The sequence below is a fragment of the Chanodichthys erythropterus genome, chromosome 18 (genome assembly GCF_024489055.1).
Source record: "Chanodichthys erythropterus isolate Z2021 chromosome 18, ASM2448905v1, whole genome shotgun sequence".
NCBI classification, from domain to species: Eukaryota; Metazoa; Chordata; class Actinopteri; order Cypriniformes; family Xenocyprididae; genus Chanodichthys; species Chanodichthys erythropterus.
Window position 1 is genome coordinate 11,800,652 of NC_090238.1, and position 10,528 is coordinate 11,811,179.

The 10,528-nt window shown below is 35.9% G+C and overlaps 1 long non-coding RNA gene across 1 annotated transcript; it reads right to left on the bottom strand.

Moving 5' to 3' along the window:
* Nucleotides 1-880: 880 nt before the first annotated feature.
* On the bottom strand, nt 881-5,521 carry LOC137007067 (uncharacterized). The gene is made up of 4 exons (XR_010892556.1): nt 5,266-5,521; nt 4,925-4,959; nt 3,546-3,667; nt 881-1,017 (listed from the first exon to the last, which is right to left on the bottom strand). It is a non-coding gene; the product is annotated as an uncharacterized lncRNA (long non-coding RNA).
* Between the last annotated feature and the right edge of the window lie 5,007 nt (nt 5,522-10,528).

Here is a 10,528-nt window from a genome sequence, read left to right on the forward strand (position 1 = left end):
GGAAAATATTGTAATATTTTAAAAACTTGCACTAAATATAAAATGTTTGATTGTCCTTTTGCTAGCAAGCTAACTAGCTAGATATCACCCTGTTAGCATTGTTTGAAAATATTGTCATTTGGTATAACCGAAAGTGTCATTCGGTAAAACCGAAATTTTGGTGATACCGAATGACTTTTTTGGTGACAAATTTTGTCAATCTTGTATAAAATGACAAAAGCAGTGTTAATTTATTATATTTATATATATATATATATAACACAATCTCATTGTTAACACATAACAAAACATTAATTATATTATTTATATCTCCATTATGTTTTTTTTTTTTTTTACACTTTTAAAAACCTTATTTGTCAATGACCCACACACAGCTATCACATGCACTGTTAATTATTTGACTGTAAATTTACAATAAATTGCAGGTTAATAATTGCATGACTTTCACAGTAAGTTACTGTAACATTTTTACAGTAAATTATTGTGAAATGACAGCTGTATACTGTGACTTCACAGTAATTATGACATCGCATTACTGTGATTTAGCGGTAAGCTGCTGTAGAATTAATGTATTTAACTGTGAAATTACAGTTGGTGTCTGTATTACTGTAATTTAACAGTAAGCAGCTGTAGAATTCATGTATTTAACTGTGAAATTAGTCTATCTATTACTGTAATTTAGCAGTAAGCAGCTGTAGAATTATTGTACATAACTGTGAATGTCTATCTATTACTGTGATTTAGCATAAATGAAGGACCAAACAAAACTGATAAAAACAGTGACATAACTTTTATTTTTTAGAAGTAAAATACAATTTAATTACATGAATAAAACACTGGGCAACAGGGATTGACACTGGGTAACAGGAACGTGTGTCAAAAGAGAAAGAAGGAGACAGAGAAGAGAGAGTGAGGGAGAGAGATGTAAGAAAAGACAAAAAGGTGGGAATAGAGAGGGTCGCAGGTGTCTCGCTCCTTCCATCGCAGCTGGCACCTGCATAGTGTGGGTTCTATCCACTATATACAAAAGATAAGAAAGACAAAAAGTTTAAGTTACTCTGTGGTGGACTGACTCCCTGTAAGTATGGTGCTCGCATTGTAACACTAATCCTAAAATGTCTACAATTTAAGTAATTTCAACTATTTAAAAAAAATTATGTGAATAGTACTCTTAATTAATATTAAATCAACAAACCAGGACTCTTATCACTCCTGTTACTTTTACCCAGTCCTATTATTTTTCACTTGAGTAACAGGACTGAAAGTAACATGATTGAGGTTAAAAGGTTAGTTCACCCAAAAATGAAAATTCTGTCAGTAATTACAGAGCACAAATTAAGATATTTTTGATGAAATCTGAGAGCTGGATCACTCCTCCATCGGCTTCTAAGGGTTTGAAACTTGCTGGCCCAGAAAAATGTATTAAAGATATCTTTAGTCCAAGTGACTCCAGTAGCTCAATCTTAAGTTTATAAAGCGACGAGAATACTTTGTGCGTAAAAAAAAAAAAAAAAAAAAAAAAAAACTTTATTCCACAATTCATTTCCTTCTCTGTGGGCCTTGAGTTTTTTCTTGTAGTATAACAGCGTAGCGCTTCTGTGTTATACGTCACACGTATGCTCACTATTGGCCGACGCTGGTCATGTGTGTGATGCATGTGACATATTACACAGAAGCGCTACGCTGTTATACTACATGAATTCACCCGAGGCCCAGAGAGAAGGAAAAAATAGTGGAATAAAGTCATTATTTTTGGGGGGGTTTTGCGCACAAAAAGTATTCTCGTTGCTTGGTAAACGTAAGATTGAGCCACTGTAGTCACTTGGACTATATTAATGATGTCTTTAATACATTTTCTGGGCCAGCAAGTTTCAATCCCTTAGAAGCCTATGGAGGAGTGAGACAGCTCTCAGATTTAATCAAAAATATTTTAATTTGTGTTCCGAAGATGAACGAAGGTCTTACGGGGTTGGAACAACATGAGGGTGAGTAATTACTGACAGAATTTTCATTTTTGGGTGAACTAACCCTTTAAGTAAAAATTGCATGCTAAATTGCATAGTAATTCAACACAGTAGCAAGTAATGTAAATTTACACTTAAAAATATTGTAAAGTACTGTAAATTTGACGTTTTTTAGACGTCAAGGCATGTTAAATTCAAATAAACGTAAAAACAATTAATTTTACACATTTATTTTGCAGTCTATCTAAACTCTACATTGAATCAGGAGACACTATAGAACACATTAAAGGGATAGTTCACCCCAAAAATCTTTGGAACACAAATTAAGATATTTTAAGAAATCCGAGAGCTTTCTGTATCCTCCATGGACAGCAATTATTTTACTTTCAAGGCCAGGAAAGATTGTTAAAATAGTCCATATGTATACAGTGGTTAAACCTTAATGTTATGAAGTGACAAGAATACTTTTACTGCGCAGAAACAAAACAACACAAAATAGAATACCGACTTGATTCAACAATTTTTTTCCTTTCTGTGCCAGTATCCGATGCGTTTCACGTGATGTGTTCTCGATCATGCATGTGATTGCATTGCGCACAAAAAGTATTCTCGTCGCATCATAACATTGAGGTTGAACCACTGTAGTCATTATTATTTTAACGATGGTTTTACTACCTTTCTCGGACTTGAAAATGGTTATAACATAGTAGTCTATAGGTGGGATCAGAAAGCTCTCAGATTGCTTAAAATTTTCTTAATTTGTGTAGAACAAAATTCTTGTGTTTGGAACATCATGAGGGGATGTAATTAATGACAGATTTTTCAATTTTGGGTGAACTAACCCTTTAATAGCTTCAGTAAACTTCTTACTGCATAACTACATCTAGCTTAAAGGAACACGCCGACTTTTTGGGACTTTAGCTTATTCACCGTATCCCCCAGAGTTAGATAAGTCCATACATACCCTTCTCATCTCCGTGCGTGCCGTAACTCTGTCTGACGCACCCACCGCTAGCCTAGCTTAGCACAAAGACTGGAGGTAAACGGCTCCAGCTAGCATACTGCTCCCAATAAGTGACAAAATAACGCCAACATTTTCCTATTTACATGTTGTGATTTGTATAGTCACAGCGTGTACAAATAACAAGGTCACATGAGACACAGCCATCTTCTAACCGTATACATACTGGGAACTATATTCTCAGAAGGCGAAGCACTGCTACTTCCCCAAGTATATTCTGAGAATATAGTTCCCAGTATGTATACGGTTAGAAGATGGTTAGAGTCACTGTAACTATACAAATCACAACATGTAAATAGGAAAATGTTGGCGTTATTTTGTCACTTATTGGGAGCAGTATGCTAGCTGGAGCCGTTTACCTCCAGTCTTTGTGCTAAGCTAGGCTAGCGGTGGGTGCCTCAGACAGATTTACGGCAAGCACGGAGATGAGAAGGGTATGTATAGACTTATCGAACTCTGGGGGATACGGGGAATAAGATAAAGTCACAAAAAGTCAGCGTGTTCCTTTAACACAGATACTGTGTTTCATTAGTCCGTTCTTAAATTGGAACACAGCTTACATTAGATTGACATCCATTCGAAGTCAATGAGCTTCCTGATAAGAGTGCAGACTTGCTGGTTCATGTGACCTCTCTGCCTCTTAGATTTTGTGCCTGTCTCTGGGTTGATGCCCAAGAAGCACCTACAAACAAAAAGACAGAAGAAACCTGTTAGTTTAATTCAAGTGTGATGAAAAAGGTGTCAGTTCCCAGTCATCACCTTCAGTGGGTCACTGCTTTTGCAGTACAGAGTCAAACTAAAGTTAGCTCAGTTTAAACAAAGGTGTAATTCAGGTGTAAGTACTGTAATTCAGAAAAAAAAATGCATGGAACTGAACTGAAAAACATTTCCATCACAAACACAGTCAAGAATAGACCTTCACCAAAGTAGAGGTGTGTGATTTACCTAGGCAAAGCATTCGCACACAACAATTTACATAATTTACATGTTCCGTTTGCAGAGGATGGAGTAAGAGCCTGTTGCCTCTCCATCTCCCTATGGCTGTTTCTACTTGTACTCTTCCTCCTAGAATTATTACCCGTTCACAGATGATATGATAAACATTTCATTTCTTATATCTTTTTCACAATAAAGCACCCAGTTTTCTAGTTGTTTCTGACTTTTTTTAAGCTTTGTCTCTGGTCTAATCTGGTCTGGTCTCCAGCACAGAAACACAAATTAAGGCCCCGTCCACACTACTGCGTTTTCGTTTAGAAACGGAGAATTAAAACGAATACGATCTCCTGTATTTGGATCACCCACACCTAAATTACTAAAGACTACTGAACCACATAAAAAGTAATGAACAATATATACACATTAGTTAAAGATAAATGTGAAAATATAGAATCTATTAAGGACTACTCGGGTTTTTAACTTTAAAATGAACAGTGTGTAGTGTAGCTAGAAAGCTACATCACCACCCTGTAGGCTACTGGAAACTAAACTATACGGTTTGTATTTAAGTTGAATATACAAACACCATTACCAGATGACGATTAAAAGACAATAATTACAAACGTATATCCTACAGATACAAATCACTGCAATTACTTTGGACTGTCTAGTTATAACCAACATTAATGTACTGGCAAAACACAGATAAGTGCACATTGGTCTAACAGCGGGAAAACTGCCGCGCAAAACATTTATTTTGGCAGTGGAAAATTCCAGAGACAAGATAAAAAAAATAAAAAAAAAATACATGGACATGCGCACTTCATTTTTCTGTTGACCAGAAAGACAACGGTTGCTCCGTTTCACACACACAGCAGGGAAGAAAATTATAAAGTTACTAATTTTAGATGAATTTAATCCACCTTTGCCCAAATCCACAAACACCATAATTTATCTAGTTGATAATAACTGTCATAATACCCACATTAAGGCCACATCTTACCTTATAACTTTATGTATCGTCGGTCAATGTAGAAGCTGTGGTAAAAGAGAGAACGCTGTTAGAGTAACTAATATAAGCTTTAAGTAAAGCTAAAGTTAAATGTTCGACGGTGTATCTAATCAGACATCTCACAGTTAACTTAATACGGTATAATTAACACTACAACCAACGTCTTTTCAAATTTGCGCGCTTAAACGTCGACGCGAGTCTGCTCCAGCTAAGTTACAAAAACATGACAACAGAACCTACAACTAACGCTAATTTGGTTCATACTTTTAAATTACATGCACTATCATATAAAAAAACATCAAATTGATAAAGTTTGACATTTAAACACTTACCGCTGTCTGAATCCACCGAATGGGACCACGTAGATCAGAGAGCTCTGATGACGCTCTGATGACGCTGCCGCAGTTGCCACTCAAAAAAGTCAAAAAAGACGGCATTCACAGTAGTTTCTTGTAAAAGCCCCGCGCCTGCATTATTTTCACAGTAAAAGTCTAAATACGGTATTATATTGTGAATTATCACAGTTAAAGCCTGTGAAGTGGTAATAATGTAATTAACTGTGAAATATTACAGTTATATCTTGTGAAATCCTGGAAAAATTTTACAGTGTGTCTTTATAAGATTTGTAATATAAAATGGCTTATTCTATGGTGCTTTTACATCATTTCTAAAGCAGATTCATTGTTACATGAAAAAGAGCAACCAGCACATTAATCAAAATGTCTTTTTTTGTGTGTGTTCCAATGCAGAAAGAAAGTCTTACAAGTTTAAAACAACATGAGATTGAGTAAATGATGATTTGGGTGAACTGCATGTTGAAAATGCATGTTGAGTTTGCCCTCTGTGGATGGAAATGTGGCCCTAAACCAGTCCGCCTGTGTTTACCGCCTCTCTCTTTTGCTCTCGCATTCCCCTCTCCCTGTCTTTTTCCACAAGAACGGGGTTGTAGTTTACTCATAAATTCATCAGGCACAAGGTTTGCACGTAACAATTTGTGACTCGTGTGTCTTTTCGTTTTAGGGATAGTAGGACATGGACACCGCCGCAAAACAGCATGCTGTATACTGTAATGAAGTTGATTTTTTAATGTTCCTGCCACACAGGATAAAAGGCAGGCTAATCACAAAGACCAGCCCACCCCCCCAATCAGTTGCTATTTATTTTGACTGGAAGCTCCAGCTAAAAGCAATGGCAGTGAGCGTGAAGCAATTCAGTCGAATCAGAGCTCGCTAGGTTTTGATTTGGTGTTTGTGTGTGTATGGAGATGTTAAATTCCTCACTGAATGATGGAAAGCCATGTGTGCTTTTGTTCAGAGAGGTACTTTATCGTAACCTCCTCTTATTTAGTCTCTTTTTACAGGTACTGAAATGTCTATTAACAGATTGGCTGTTGTTCCCTGTGGTTGGCATGAAAGGAGTTATCAGGGTAACATTAACTTTTAATGCATCTATAAATTTACAATTAAATGGCTTCCTAGCTGTGGATAGTGCCGTCTTCTCTAGACTGTCTTTCCACAGGGTGGTGATAGCATGTTGGTGTTGTCCTGAAGCTTGCCTGAAGACTGCCTTAAGGGGAACTCCTCAGAGGAGGCCATGAGCCTACTGAACTTCCCTCCCTTCACCCTACATCAGCCAATCGGCTTCGAGCAACTACGCGAGCCCGGCTAACCGCTCTGGAAGATGTTTCTCTGAAATGTAGGTAGAAATACGAGTGGGTGTATTGGCTCGGTTTTAATTTTAATGAAGTGAAAATGCCAGAAAGCACATTTTCACAAGGGATGGGGAATAGTTAACCACATTATCCTTTTAGATTTTAACGGATTGTTTCAAGTTCAAAACAATTTAAGCTGTTGATCACAGACAATCATTTTCACTCAGTCTGTTAAAAAAATAATATTGCTTTTATAGTAATGCATTTAGAGTACATTAGAAGTCTATTGGGAAGGCATTCTGGATGGGTAAAGCAGTGTTGTAACTGTTAACTAAAACTTTTCATTTTTTAATAGAGCTAAAACAAAACAAATATTAGAAGGAAAATGTGAACTTAAACTTAAAGGATTAGTCCACTTTCGAATATAAATTTCCTGATAATTCACTCACCCCAATGCCATCCAAGATGTTCATTTCTTTCTTTCTTCAGTCGAAGAGAAATTAAGGTTTTTGATGAAAACATTCCAGGATTATTCTCCTTATAGTGGACTTCAATTGACTTCCAGACGGTTGAAGATCAAAATTACAGTTTCAGTGCAGCTTTAAAAGGCTTTAAACGATACCAGATGAGGAATAAGAGTATTATCTAGCGAAACGGTAATTTTCAAAAAAAAAAAAATAATAATAATAATAAAAAATTGGTAACACTTTAGTATAGGGAACACAAATTCACTATTAACTACGACTTTCCCCTCAATAATCTCCTAATTTACTTCTTATTAATAATTAGTAAATTAGTTGTTACATTTAGGTATTGGGTAGGATTAAGAATGCAGAATAAGGTCATGCAGAATAAGGCATTAATATGTGCTTAATATGTACTAATAAACAGCTAATATTCTAGTAATATGCATGCTAATAAGCAACTAGTTAAAAGACCCTAAAATAAAGTGTTATCAAAAAATTATATAAATTTTAACCAGACGCTCATCTTGAACTAGCTCTCTTCTTCTTCTCTATTAAAATTCCGGCAGTGTAGATGCTGATAAGTGTGTGGGGGTAAGAAAATTGTCAGGAAATTTGTATTTGAAAGTGGACTAATCCTTTAAATGAAAATATTGAAATTCAAAATGCTGAAGTGCTAAAATTACTAAAACCGAAGTATAAAGGGTAACGCTTTATAATAAGGTCTCAGTTGTTATTATTAGTTAATGTATTAACTAACATGAACTAACAATGAGCAATATGCTACAGTATGTATTAATCTTTGTTAATGTTAGTTAATAAAAATAAAGTAATTCATTATAAGTTCATGTTAGTTCAGTGCATTAACTAATGTTAGAAAATATGTTTTATTTTAATAATATATTAGTAAATGGAGTAAATGATGAAATTAAATTTACCTAAAATGCTGTAGAAGTATTGTTCATTCTTAGTTCATTGTAACTAAATTAGTTAACTAAAGTTAACAAATGAAACCTTATTATAAGTGGTACCGTAAATAAAAATACACATATATTAGAAAAACCAAAAATCCACGAAAATTATAAAATTTCATAAAGTTAGTAAAACTAAAACTGAAATAACAACGGAAAATATAAAAATAAAAACTAATTCAAGAAAAAAAATTTAAATTAGTATATAAGTAATACTTAAATGACACTTACTGATGATAAGTAATTATTTTAATAATTTAATGTTATAATTACCGATAAACCAATGATGATTAACATTACATAAAATTTTGTCTCAATAAATTTGAAATAAAACACAAATAATTCTCATTCAAATGCTACAGTGCAAGGGAATAGGCATCGCATTATCATAATAAACAGTTTGAAAAATGGATATATTTAATTTAGGATTTGCTTAAGATTTCATTTAAAAGTGTTATTAAATTACTAATCTTTTTTGAAGGTTGACTGCAAGTGAGCATTAAAAATAAGTGACAATTTAAAAATAGATGTTAGAGTAAGTTATTTTGTTTTTACAAGTCAAGAGATGAGTTTTTCATGGTATTTGGCATGATGACATGTACAAGCTTAGCATGAAAGAGCTAAATTGTCTTAATAATTTAAATAAATGGGGCACAAATCGTAGTATATTGTTGCCAACTTCATGTGATAACTGAAAGGCTGGCTAAGCATTTTGCACTCTTGCTCTTCACTCAGCCTGCTGAGAACAGTCAAACACACCCTTTGTCTCTCTCTCACACACACACACACACACACACACACACACAGGCACACATACAGTACACGAGTTAAGAAACCTCTGCCTCTGGTCCCCAGGCTAGAATCAACAGCTCTTCTTGATGACACGTATATGTGCGATCTCCCACCTATGTTAATCACCTCTTCACACAAACCGCTCGCTTCACAGTGCAATCACATCCGTTAACAGCCACCCTCACGCACTCTGTGCAAATGGAGCGCGACTTCAACCCGCAAGAACCCACCCACCCTGTCTCTGCGTACGCCGAAAACATGCCCCTGTGCCCTGCAGTAACTGGCATCGCATCAGACAGTGTCCGCTGCACTGTGGGTATAAATCTTTGCTTTTTAAAAAATCAAGAGGGGCACATTTTTGGCAAGACGAGGGCTATACATTTGCATTTATAACTCCCAACCATGTGTTAGAAATCCTGGTGCTTTGGTTTGGACTGGGCTTCAATTAAAACAAGATACTTCTGGCTTGTGGGACTCAGATCTTTGGTCAAACACATTAACCGCCATCTCTCTGCCAGGATATCCAGAGGCATGTCTTTAGGGCTTCCGAGCTGTTAGAAGGCAGTTCTTTCTATAAGACACTGAGGGAGAAATGGACATTATTGGCAAGCCCTGGGCAAGAATAGTACATTCTGCCACCATTTATTCATATAGCCTCAGAAACACTTTGAAAGACTCTTAACTTGTTATGCAATGGGTATGTACTATTTTACACATACCCAAAAATGTCATCATTCACTTCATCTTTTTAAACTTGAATGAATTATTTTTTTTCTCCCTGGAACACAAAAGGTTCTTAATTACTTTTTTGATGCTGTTCCATTAAATTGGGACTGCTCTTTCAAGCTTTTAAAAGAATGCAAAACACTGAATCATACCGGTTTTGCGAGCTCGATCAACTGATTCAATAAAAACACTGAACAAAAAGAAAAAAAGGAGTGATTTTTCTCAACAAATATGGCCGTGTTTACACCTGGAATTAAGATGTGTTTCAGTCGAACGGATCACAGACAAGGGAGATTCCCGTTTACACCTGGTATTTTGTCCACTTTCAACCCCTTCTGCCCTGATTTCTTCAAGGAGAGGGTCTATGGGCAGGTAAATGTATGGGTTTTTTCAGATCTTTCGATCTAATGAACAAAATAAGCTTGCGCAATTTACATATGAACACGTACGGAGACGGCAGAAAAACAAATGGAGCGCATCAGCTTTAGTTTCTGCTCTGATAGCCGCAAGACGACACCGAACGCTGACTGAGTGTTAGAAATCAGGAATGGTGAGAGAACGTTGTGCTTGGTACTTTTTTCATCAAACCAAACTTGGGTCTTTGGCCAACAAAGTTTAAATTGCATCTGGCTAGTGCGCTTCCCATAATGTTTAAGAATTAGGTCTGTAGCCAGAGAGTAGGAGGTCTTTTGGGGCTGTTCAATGCATTTGACCACATTGAATTTCTACAATATGAAAGCAATCGAATGCATATTTGACTACCTCTGGAAGTGGTCCAAAGTGGACAAGCTCAAAACATTTTAGTATGGTGGCCCAGTAATGCACAACACAACAAAATTAACAAAGTTCACAACACAACAAAATCAAGCCACAAAACAACAGAAACAAGCAACAAAACACAACTGGAAACAAGCCACAACACAACGAAATCAAGCCACAACACAACTAAATCAAGCCACAATACAATGGAAACGAGCCACAGCACAACGGA